This window comes from Dysidea avara, chromosome 2 (assembly GCF_963678975.1).
Source record: "Dysidea avara chromosome 2, odDysAvar1.4, whole genome shotgun sequence".
Taxonomy (NCBI): domain Eukaryota; kingdom Metazoa; phylum Porifera; class Demospongiae; order Dictyoceratida; family Dysideidae; genus Dysidea; species Dysidea avara.
The window spans coordinates 13,031,086-13,043,199 of record NC_089273.1 but is presented as its reverse complement, the minus strand read 5'-3'; the positions used below and the strand labels follow the sequence as shown (position 1 = coordinate 13,043,199).

The following is a 12,114-nucleotide window of genomic DNA, read 5'->3' as shown; positions in this document are numbered from 1 at the left end:
ACCCATTTCTTCCTGGAATATCCTTTTTGGACCACCATCATGATATTCATACAGTGATATATATTTTTATGGAGTACAGCTATAGATAGAGTAGCCCACAACATACACATTCATACAAGCTGGTTGTTGTCCCAGCTTTATAGTCAGTACTCATGTTTGATGCTCACAGACTGCCTGATTAGATGGGAAGAAGGGATGAATCGATCTGAACTACATAGTATTTTCCTTGGTCCTTCTGATAGGTTAACATGAATGGTTCAGGTGGTATGTTGCTAGAATTATATTCCAAAAGTCTAGAGTGGTGGTTGAACTGGTGGCTCAGTACAATCACAAACTGGGATTAACTGCTAGGGTCGTGTCCGCATGACCAACATGGGGTTCTGACTGTGTTAGTAGTGACCCTGAGTGTAGATATGAAAGCTTGTACTCCACAGCAGTTGGACCTGTTTCCCTTATAATATGGTCACCCACAATCTCCTAATAGTGGTAAATATCAATTAACTGTAAAATCTGATTTTTATTGTACATGTAGAGAGTCTTGCAAATGAGGAAAGCTGTGCAAAGTTGAGATAACTAAGTTCTGAATAGGTGCTGCTATTTCAGATAGCACTAAAACTGAAATTGTGATAACACAATCATTAGTTTCCAGCATGATTCTTATAGTGTCAACCTGGTACTTTTACACCAAAAGATGATATGTTTAAATTTTCTCTGCTGTAGGGGCACAGATCCAATTTGTTGGCTAAAGCTTGAATGTGTTACAAAAGACTGTTAGGCCCTTCATCAAGTGAACTATTTGTGGATTTGTGGTTGTCAGCTCTAACAAAGGCTACAGCAGTTTTCAAAAGGCATGCTGGACTAGAGGGACTGCATGGTTACGGCAAGGCCAATGACTGTTTGGGTTGGAACAAAAAGTGTACTCTGCAATGTCTGACAGATTGTGGGAGATGTGAATTATTCTGGTAGGGTTCGATTTTGTTGTAATAGGTGTGTTGTACATGACACACAGGTTACTGTGGTGTTTTTTTTGACATCCCCTGCATCTATTCTTTGCATTACAATTAATGTGGTTCCTAAACAGCTAATTAACAAGCTGATTGGTCTACCAACATCTCGGGTGGTGTGCACTCGAGTAGTACACACCACTGAGGTGCAATCACCACTTACCAAGGATTTCATACGTTTACATGCAAAAGATACACATAACTATAATTATGATATTTTTGTAGCTACAAAACACCATCCTTTCATCACACCTTGCTCTATTGCCTACTTTTGCCCTAATTCTAACTACAATAACATTTTCCCACAAAGCCATAAAGTGTACACAACGATACCAAACAAATACTCATGCAAATATCTACCACATAACATCGTACAAATGCCATAAAGTTTACATAACAACACAAAACAAATACATATTCACACAAATATCTATAGATAAGTACTTTGGGGAAAGGGCAACTGAGGAAATCATTGGAGTAGGGCGTGCGTGATAACTTTTGTACAACAGGAAGATAAACAAGGTGGATATGGCACAATGTATATTTGGACTTACAGTTGACCATGAAGCAGTATTCCAATAATTACAGTAGTACAAGATTGCAATAATGTACAGTATATGCATAGTAACACAATGTTATAGCAGCAACCACTGAATAATCATATAAGTTAGGTTTAGTGTGGTTTTGCCGTGCACAGATAATTAAGTGGCACTTTGTCCACCCAAATTCTCCCCAAATTTCCTCAGTTCCTCCAACAAAGCTGCACAAACATATTTACCAGCATCAATAGCCTGAACAATGGTGTCTGTAGCATATTACACAATCTGATCAGCTGATCTTTGATGGCCTATCACCCAGTTATAGTTGGTATTGCACATGCCCCACACGAAAGGGGAAGAAAACGTATATCCAATATACCAGTAATTTTAAGTCCTAGGGAGGATGCATGGTGAAATTATGCACAAATACAAGTCACAAATTATGCTTATTGCAACAGCATGTGATTTGAATGAAATGATAATCATAGTTCAAACACACATCGTGGCAAGAAGGTGCAGATTGTGAAGGCCATATCTGTCCAACCCAGAAACCATTCACTACTTTCTTCTCCTTTTTTGGCAGTCCTAACTGTCCCATGCATATTCCTGTGAAGAACAATTCTGGAATGACTGAGGTTACAGTGGAACCTTGATTAACCGAACTCTCGATTATTCGAACACCAAATTGACTGCTCAATTAGGATATTTTTCAATAAGCATATGCTTTATTAGACTAGTTGAGCAAAGCTCTGTAATTAAATGTATGGAAGCGATACATTGGTCAAAGTATTAATTCACTCACAGTTCTAGATACTTTATCATCCAGTAGTGAGTTAAACTTCTCAACACCTGTGAGTCTAGGGTTTGAGTGTACAATGGCTTGAAAAACAGTTGCCATCCAAGTTGGTCTCCAGAAAATTTTCACAGTTAGGTAGTCGACTGGTTGGTACAGATTGAACAACAGAGTATCTTGATCCATAATTTGGGACAGTAGCTTATGAAATGGTTGTATTATTCTTCTGTGAATGTGACTGAGCCTAACACCCCATCACACAACAGGTCATATCTCAGTATTGAAATAGAATAATTTAATGTTATAACTGTATTATAAAGACAATTAAATGTTCAAAACTGCATGGCCATAGTATAGCAACATAAAAGGTTATGAGTGATGAAAGTTTCAAATGAGAAAATTTTATGTGCCCATATTCCCTGCTTTCACAGGCCCAATCATATATAGTAGTGTTACCTTCTCAATAAATGTATCTTGAATCTCTATCATTTCAAAAGTGTCTGATTTCTGAATCATCAGCTCCTTCAATTATCAACTGTATCTTCACATGGAGTTGTTGCAGTGATTCTTCTGGTGATTTAACTGATCAAAATAACTAAACTAGTAGTGTCTTCACATAGCAGGCTGTGTTGGGTATAATTCCTCCATCTTTATGCTAAATGGGCCTGGTATGCGTTGCAAGATCCTTGCCTGTTTCCTAGCTCCATCCTGGTTTGCTTTAACAAAAAGCAGAAAAGAAATGGTTTACCAGTAAATTGGTTTGTCTTGACAAGTACCATTAATAATTGCCACAGTACCATGATGTCAGGTTACAAAACAGCAAACTAATCCTGACCAATGTTGTGGCTGATGCAAGATACAGCAGGTTCACAAAAGCAGGAAACAGGAGAAATGGCATAGCCAGTCAGAAGGGGAAGAGGAGGGGGCAGACATCCACAAAATGCTCAACATTGTCATAATCATTGCACGCTAATGACCCAAACATGGACTAGCCAACATACGGTGTTGTATTATTACATCTGCTAATAATAAATCATAACTACGTACATAGCTCCTTTATTATGAGTTACTATAGCTATGTCATCACTGCAGGTAATACTCATTGAGCCCTCCCATCTCACATGCCTCAACCGTATTACAACTCATTTGTCCAAAATCAAGTAGAAGTGTATAAATTTTAAACATTTGTAGTAGTATGATGTATGATACAGCAGCTACTTATGTTAATAGATACAACCTCTGCTGCACTCCTAGCCACACTGATTTTAATTTTGTCTGATTACTCCACACTTCAGCCTTAGCACTAACCCCTATCCCTCCTAGTGAGCCAGAGCTTGCTTTCTTTACTTACAAACACTGGCACTGCTATTTTAAGTACAACAAGTAGATGTAGATCATTGGTGACACGACAAGCACACCTCGGCACATGCACTAAGAATGACGAAACTAAGTACAGCTCTTTCATTAAACTCCAAATCAACACTTATCACCTTGTAGTTCAGTCTTCAGCAACACCGAATTACAGTTTCAGAAGGCCACTGGTCTCAGATAAAACTTTGAAAATACACTATCACATGAATAAGCTATTTATAGAATAATGATTAGTGTGTGCATGTGACTTATACTGTGTTTGATTACATGACATGAGCTAGTCAATGTTGCAGCTAACCTTTGGTGCTAGCAATACTGTATGCATGGCCTTGGCTCATGAACTTCAAAAGTTGGATAATTTTTACCAATTAAAATTGTTACTAATTAAGCTTATGTGCTAGATAGCTACGTGGTTAGTTTGTGATGGAAGGGCAAACAATAGTTGAATTGCTGATGGAGAATTGCTGATGGGGCAAATTTCCCCACTGATCAGGACAGCTGGTGATTACATGGATGTTGGACAACACATCACACACTATTCTTATACAGCATACAGTACACACTATAGTATACGTGTGTTCATAACCTAACAATACAATAACTAAGAAATACAATAACTAAAATCAATACAATGTCACAAGTGTGTACTTAATTTTATGTAGTAACTTTTAAGTACAGTACAGCTCACAGGTAACGTCACATGCATATGTTCGACACGTGTGAGGTGCGCTCAAGTGATCCGCATAGATACAGCAAGGCTACAGTAATGCTCCGCGATAGCAAAATTTACTTGAGAGCTGAGATAACAGGACTCACCTCAGTATGGTAGGGTTTGCAAACCAAAAAATTTACTTTTTCAAATTGATCCCCCTACCATTGTGGGATGTTCGTCGTATGTAGCATACCATTGCTAGATACACCATGAAACCGGAAGCACAATTGTTGTCTTCACAGAAATGTTGAATTTTATATCTCACAAGACGTACAAATTACCAAATGAAACTTGCTACTTTGCCAGATCTTATCTAGAGTTGTTGTAGTTAAAAAGTACGCACAGCAATAAGCAAATGATTTGTTTGATTCCCAGCACAGGGCTGCTTTCTTTCAAAAATCACAAAATGAAGCATGATTTTTCAAGCTGCCGTACCAGCCAAGACAAGTAAAGTTAACTATTTTTCACAGTATTCTGATAAGGTTGGGTGCATAGTCTATCTATGCTGTTAGTCTGGAAATTATCTGAAACTTTTCACCATTTGGGTGACAAGCGTCAAAATTTTCATGCCTCGTTTCACAGGATTCTCTCAATGGTGCTGAAGTCCCTTCCCACACTTCTGATGCTGCACTGTCACCTAATTTTGTTTAGAATGAAGATAAAAGTTGGACCAAAATGTTTGGTAGTAGAGCAGTGGTTGTTTCCGTGATTTCATATGATGTAGTATTCCAGCAGCTTGCCAGGAGCCCCACCTACGTAGCTCGATTCAAAATGAAAGATTTCATGCTTTTTCAAAATATTTTGCAACATGATGGTGCTGTACAGTGATCTAGTAAAGATTTGAAGCCATTGAGGAACATGAGAGGTGAAGTCAGTTTTGGACGATTTAGCTGTCTCCAGTGGTCTAGAACTTCTGTTAATTTCATATGATACGTGGAGGGTATCAATGAAGTAATTCCAGACTTACAACATGCATAGACAGACTATGTATCCAGCATCATCACAATACTGTGAATAAGATTTGGCTTTTCTTGTCTTGGCTAGTCAGGCAGCTTGAATTCAAAAGTTCATGTTTCGTTTTGTAATTAAAAAAAAAAAAGCAGCCCTGTGCTGCAAATGTAGCATATCATTTGCTTATTGCTGTGTGTACTTTTTAACTACAACAACTCTAGATGAGATCTTGTTAAGTAGCAAGTTTCATCCAGTCCTTAAGTAGCAAATACAATACTGAAGTACTGGAGTAAACATTATATGTTCTATTACACATACATACATAGTTAGTACACACATACATAATATAATATAATTAGTACACACATACATACATAGTTAGTGCACACGTACATACATACATACATAGTTAGTACACACATACATACATAGTTAGTACATACATATCACTCAATGTATTGAAACACAATAGTTTGTGATTTAATGCTTTGTTTCATTTCACAGTGTATCACTTGAATAATCAACATAACTGCATGCATATCACGCAGTACGATGGTACTGTGTGGTGAAGCTAGCTGAATAACTTGCTCACTAATGCCTTCAGACAACCATAACTTTATAATGGCTAAGGCTATGCGCCAAATTTTTTCACTGTTCGACATCGCTTTGGCCTGACAGGTGCCTTTTGGCATAATGCAACATACAATGCATGCATCATGGACTTACCTTTATCCTACTTTGTGCCCCATTTCCAACGTGTCCATACAGAGTATAGCATGTGATAGCTTCCCTATGTTTGAAAATGGCAATCGTCTTATTTTCATGGGGACTGAATTGATTGTAGAGGCATACTTCTCCTACTGTTCTTCAATTGTAACACTGTGTAATGGGCTGAACATAGCTGAAAGCAAAGCGTAATGGCCACTTTACTTTCATCGGATGAAAGCATTAACTCTGGTGCCATTATTTATTTTGGTGTGGTATGTGCTGGTAATTATAATGTCACAAAACGTAAAATTAAAAATAAGAACTTTAAATTTGATTACAGATTGTAGGGGAAAAGTACGGAAACATCCACTAGTAGTTATATCTACAGGTGTAGGCAACTTTCCTTGTCTCTCTACTTTTTCTATGATCCCTAATTGAGCTTATAATACATATGAAATTTAAAAAAATAAAATAAACAGAATTTTCTAGTGACTGACTGATTGACTGTTGCCTTCAGATAAGCGTAACTCAATAATAGCTAAGGCTACAGACTGAATATCATGATGGTATGAATATAATGATGGTGGTCCAAAAGGATATTCCAGGAAGAAGTGGGTCATCAATTTTATTATTACACTAATTAAGTGTTGGAATGTTGCAAACAGCTTGTGGTAAGGTAGTTACATGGATGATAGCACTTGAATATTATTATTTCTTAGTCCATTAACACTTCTCAGAAGTATCTACACTGGCATAGACACATGAAAACAAATTCTACAAGTATAAGGAAAATTAGCAACTTGTTGAAAGCATTTTGGATCAATCTGAAGGCTTGTTTGAACTTCTAACCGATACTGCTTCATTGTCATCAGGGAAAGTGAGGCCAGTTTTGGGTGATCTTTTCATGTGCCATGCCCACACCTTTGTGGTGCATACTATACAGTGTACTACCATACTGTATGATAATTGGTGGAAATTTCACTAAGATCAGATAGACTAATCTATTAAATTTCTATAAGTGTCTTTGCAGCCTCTTATGTGGCTTTATACAGGTGCCAGAGACTAGAGGCATATACTGTTAGAGGTGTCAGGTAAATTTCATAAGGCCTTCATGTGCATGCATGTTTCACTACAAACCTTGCTTTCAGTAGTGCAATACACTGTTCATACTAGGCACTGGCAAAGCAAATATACTCTCAGCTCAGGATACTTCACTGTCTAGTAGCCATTGCAAATAGTTAAACTTCTCAACACCTGTGAGTCAGTGACAGGAGTCCCACAATGGTTGCCATCCAAGTTGATCTCCAGAAGATTTTGGGCAAATTAAGTTCAGTGGTAGGTGTAGATCAAACAGCAGGGTCTCTTGATCCAGATTCTGGAATAGTAGCTGGTGAAATAACTGCTGTTGTACTGTTCTCTAAAAATAGCATTTCCAGCATAATATTATTACTTTCTCAATAATTGTACCTTGAATCTCTATTGTCTCAAAAGTATTTCATTCAGAATCGTCAGCTCCTTCAATCATCTACTGTATTTTTGCATCAAGTCATTGCAGTAATTCTGACTGCAATTCAACCTATGAATATATTACAACTAAATTAGTAGTCTCTTCAGTAGCAGGCTGCATCAGGTCTAGTTCCTCCATCTTTCCATAGATGCATATTAAACGGGCCTGGTATGCCTTGTGGGATCCTTTCATCTTGCCCATTCTCTCCATCCTGATTTGCTGTAAGAAAAAAACAGAAAAGAAATGGTCTACCAGTGAATTGATTTTTCTTTACAGGTACCATTAAAAAATTCCATGGTGCCACAATATTTGTGGGGTGAGTTACAAAACAGCAAACCAATCCTGGTCACAGGACCAATGTTGCGGCTGATGCACAATACAGCAAGTTCACAAAAGCAGGAATGGATGCTGGACAATAATATGTTATACACTACTCCACATAAGAAATAATATAATTCAAGTGCTATCATCCATGTAACTACCTTACCATAAAGTTGTTTATGGCATTCCAACACTTTATTGGTGTAATAATAACCCTGGAATATCCCTTTGGACTACCATCATGATATTCATAAAGTGATATATATTTTTGTGGAGTACAGCTATAGATAGTGTATACAAACTGGTTGTTGTCTCAGCTTTATAGTCAGTACTCATGTTTGATGCTCACAGACTGCCTGATTAGAGGGATGGATTGATCTATACTACATAGTAGCCATCCTTGGTCCCTATGATAGGTTATCATGAATGGTAGGTGATTCATTGCTAGAATCATGATCCAAAGGTGGGGGAGTGGTGCTTGAACTGGTGGCTCAGTACAGTCACAAAACTGGGGATTAACTGCTGTGGTTGTGTCTGCATGAGCAACATGGTTTCTGACTGTGTTGGTAGTGAACCTGACTGTAGATATGAAAGCTTGGACTCCACAGCAGTTGGACCAGTTTCCCTTATAATATGTAGTGGTCAATATCAATTAACAGCAAAATTTGATTTTTTTTGCAGAGCGAACAGGGTGGGCCAAATTTAAGTCTTGCAAATAAGGAAAGCTATGCAAAGTTGAGATAACTAAGTTCTGAATAAATAGGTGCTGCTATTTGAGTTACCACAAAGCCATAAAGTGTACCGAACTATACCAAACAAACACTCAACCACATAACATTGTACAAATGCCATAAAGTTTACATAACAACACAAAACAAATAAACATTCATACAAATATCTATACATAAGTACTTTGGGGACAGCAATGGTGGGGGACTGTTGATTAGTATAGATCGGTTCGTTCACTGTTCGCCACGATCACTACGGACACATACACAACACAAAACTGTCACCATTATTGATTACATGTGCTACTGAATTCAAAGTATAAAACAGGTGTCACATTCCTAGCCTATTACACATGATCATAAACTACAACTACGTAATGTTAATGTATAATGTTATAATTAATCATCGACACAATGAGGAAATCATTGGAGTAGGGCATAATAACATTTGCACAAGCCAAGCAGATAAACAAGGTGGATATTTACAGCTAACCACAAAGCTTAATAATGCCTGTAATTTATTTTCCCTACGCTTGCTGTACAAACTGATCTTTCTTTTGTTGCTACTTTGTAGGGCTGTAACTCCCAAAGCTATTGGTATATGAAGCTGAAACTTTGCCTGAACACACATTGACTAGTAGATTACACATAATATATAAAATGGTATGCATAAATCCTTTGACCTTTGGGAGATAATGAGGTCTTTATAATCATGAAGAGACCTGTGGAGAGGTTCTCTAAAATGATGTAGAGACCTCATATATAGCAGATAGGTATCTGTGTATCTCCAGTTGCGGCAATCATTAAAACAGCACATCCCACTAATGATCGCTGATGTTCTGAGGAGCATTGCATATCTCACAAATGATCATTGATCTGCTATGCCTCCCTTAAAAGGCAGAACAGATCAGTAAGCTTTCTTTTATAGATAACAATGTGGAAAGTGATTGTGAGTTTACATTTTGTGCAAGATATGATGACATGATGATGTCTACTCAACTCACAATCTATCTATCTACTAATATAAATACACCCACACCATTTACTCAGTCAGTTAGAAACTGCCCACTCAGATCTTCATGGCATTTAAAAACCTTGGCTTTCTCTTGGGTTTTTAAAATCTTTAAGTTTCTTGTGGTAGGTCTCTAGCTATTTCATAAACAGGAATTCTAAAAATGTGTAATCATGGGAGGTTTTTGCAGATCTGATCACATACATGCCAACACCCTCGAGTTTAGGCATATATACGTGTATTAGGCAAATCCCTTGTGGCCATGGTGTAACTATTAAATAACTCTTACTCCAATTCTTCTATACCACTTCCTATGATGATAATTTCAACTACTTACCGGTTTCACTAGTCTGATTTTCAGCTCATTCTTCTAAATGGTTTGCCTGATAGGCATGAAAACTAATCATCTTTTATTCATGAAACTTAATTGTGTAGGTTGGGTTTTGTCTCATATATGCATGGTCTTTATCTCGATTCCTTTCAAACCATGAAAAGGCACTAGTACTCCTACTATGATTACTCCATCTACATAGCAATTATCAACTTATTCCTTCAGGGGGTTTACCCTGTGGGTATGACAGAAGTTTGATTTTATTTTACGCGAATGATCAGTCACAACTCCATGATTGTTTATCAGATTCCCACCAAACTTTGTACAGAGATTTGCTTTAATCATAGATATACAGACAAGCACCCGAGATTCACAATACGCCATTCACAATACGTTTCTGTAAAATGTCAATATATGACGGTGTTTGTTTAGTTGTTGGTAAGCTTTCCTTGCGAAAGGGGATAGTTAATTAGTGGTAGTGCCTGGTTTGTAGGTGTATCTCTCACTGCAGCTGGCCGATGTGTAGCCACCATTATCGAAGGAACCAGACTTATAACACACGGAAACTAATTATTAATGTTTTAGGGAGTATTCACAAGAGTAGAACTAGTATTCTGTATGATAAATTGGAAGATATTGCTACTTCCAGTAACAATGATCCAGCACGAAAAGCTGGATGATTCCAATCCCAAGTACTTGTCTGTATATCTATGCTTTAATGGGCATTTTAAGTGTGCCAGTGTGATCGAAGTATGTGTTTGTATTTTATGGCAGATTTTGCAAAGTGTGCAAAAAGAAGTTTCTTAATTAACCGGCTTAATGGCACTCTCTTCCACCCATTTATCTCTATGAAAAAGCTAGAATAAATGCTGTTAGGCTAAAGAAGAAACAAAAAACTGCCACTGGAAGCTATCTCGGAAATGGCTGGGGTGATTTTCTTCACTGCAATTTTGTACATAGATTCCTCTACTAGGTGGTCACTTCTGTAGCAAATTTGGTTCCAATCCGATAAGAGATCACAGAGCTACATATGTATAAAAATCATGTTTTCTTGCTTCTTGTCAATATACTCAGGGTGTGGTGCACCGGCTGCTTATGCCACATGACACACTGCCATGTGTCTTGATACAGATTGACAATGACTTCAATGCCTGAGACATTCTGGCCCTATATGCAACTCATTAGACTTGGTGGCTTTAAATACTCATTCTCAGTGGAGAACTTGTTTGTTCAGAAATATAGGACATTCAAAAATTAAACTCTATAGAAATTGCACACTGACATTTATACCATAGTTAGTGGCTTTTGATTTTACTCCCTAAGCATATCATCGGTGCATATATATTATACATTGCAAAATCACTAACCATGTTAGTAATCATGCCAAAATAAAACATTTGTCTCCCACCAGATTTAGTGTACCTTCTATCAAGTTTCTGGAAATGCCAAGGAAAATACCCTGTTTCGCAGTGGATATTGATGCCTGAGGCAGTCAGGTGCATATACAGGTGTAAGTAAAATTTGATTTGAATAGGGACTATAGAAAAAAAGCAATGGAACAAGGGAGGTCATCTACACTTGCAACTATACCGGTGGACACTTAATTCCTACTTCAGCTTGTTAATAACATTATAATCTAGCCATGAATGAACAAGGCATTTAATCTCTCTTGTTTTGTTGATTTTATTTCTATGATTCTAAAATGTATAGATATTTGACTTGATTTCGGAAAACCTATAGCTACTTTTTAGGCACATAAACAGGTTTTAAAATAACTTCATCATGGATTGGCTATCATGGGATGGCTACGATATCTCGCCAGCAATTGCAATTTCCACACTAACTTTATCTTGCCACCTCTGCTTTCTGGAGACGAACTTCTATATACAGCAGAGTTAAGGCTCATACGTGCATCCTTGGAAGACATCGGATGATGTTAGTGGCTTGGAGTGGCTGGCAGCAATACACACATGTGCAATGTGTGTGTTTTGTGTCCATCTAGAGCTCCCAAGGCATGTAATATGGCCTGGAACTTGCCATTATAACACTCATCCATTTTGTATCCCAAGTATTGCCTATTCCACCACCTCTCACTACTTTGTGAGGACGCATGATTCAGCAACATTCATGAAAAAAT

General features: G+C 37.5%; 1 long non-coding RNA gene across 4 annotated transcripts in view; it reads right to left on the bottom strand.

Annotated features, from left to right (window-relative positions):
* LOC136246640 (uncharacterized) overlaps positions 1–12,114 on the bottom strand; it is a 51,625-nt gene that overhangs the window by 31,335 nt on the left and 8,176 nt on the right. For 3 of the 4 annotated variants that reach the window (XR_010696703.1, XR_010696702.1, XR_010696704.1), the window contains exons 3-4: positions 7,546–7,804; positions 7,216–7,495 (exon numbers count right to left, since the gene is read on the bottom strand). This is a non-coding gene — a long non-coding RNA (uncharacterized lncRNA). Of the gene's footprint in view, positions 1–7,215; positions 7,496–7,545; positions 7,805–8,818; positions 8,888–12,114 lie in introns of all 4 variants that reach the window. The other variant, XR_010696705.1, reaches the window with a different exon arrangement.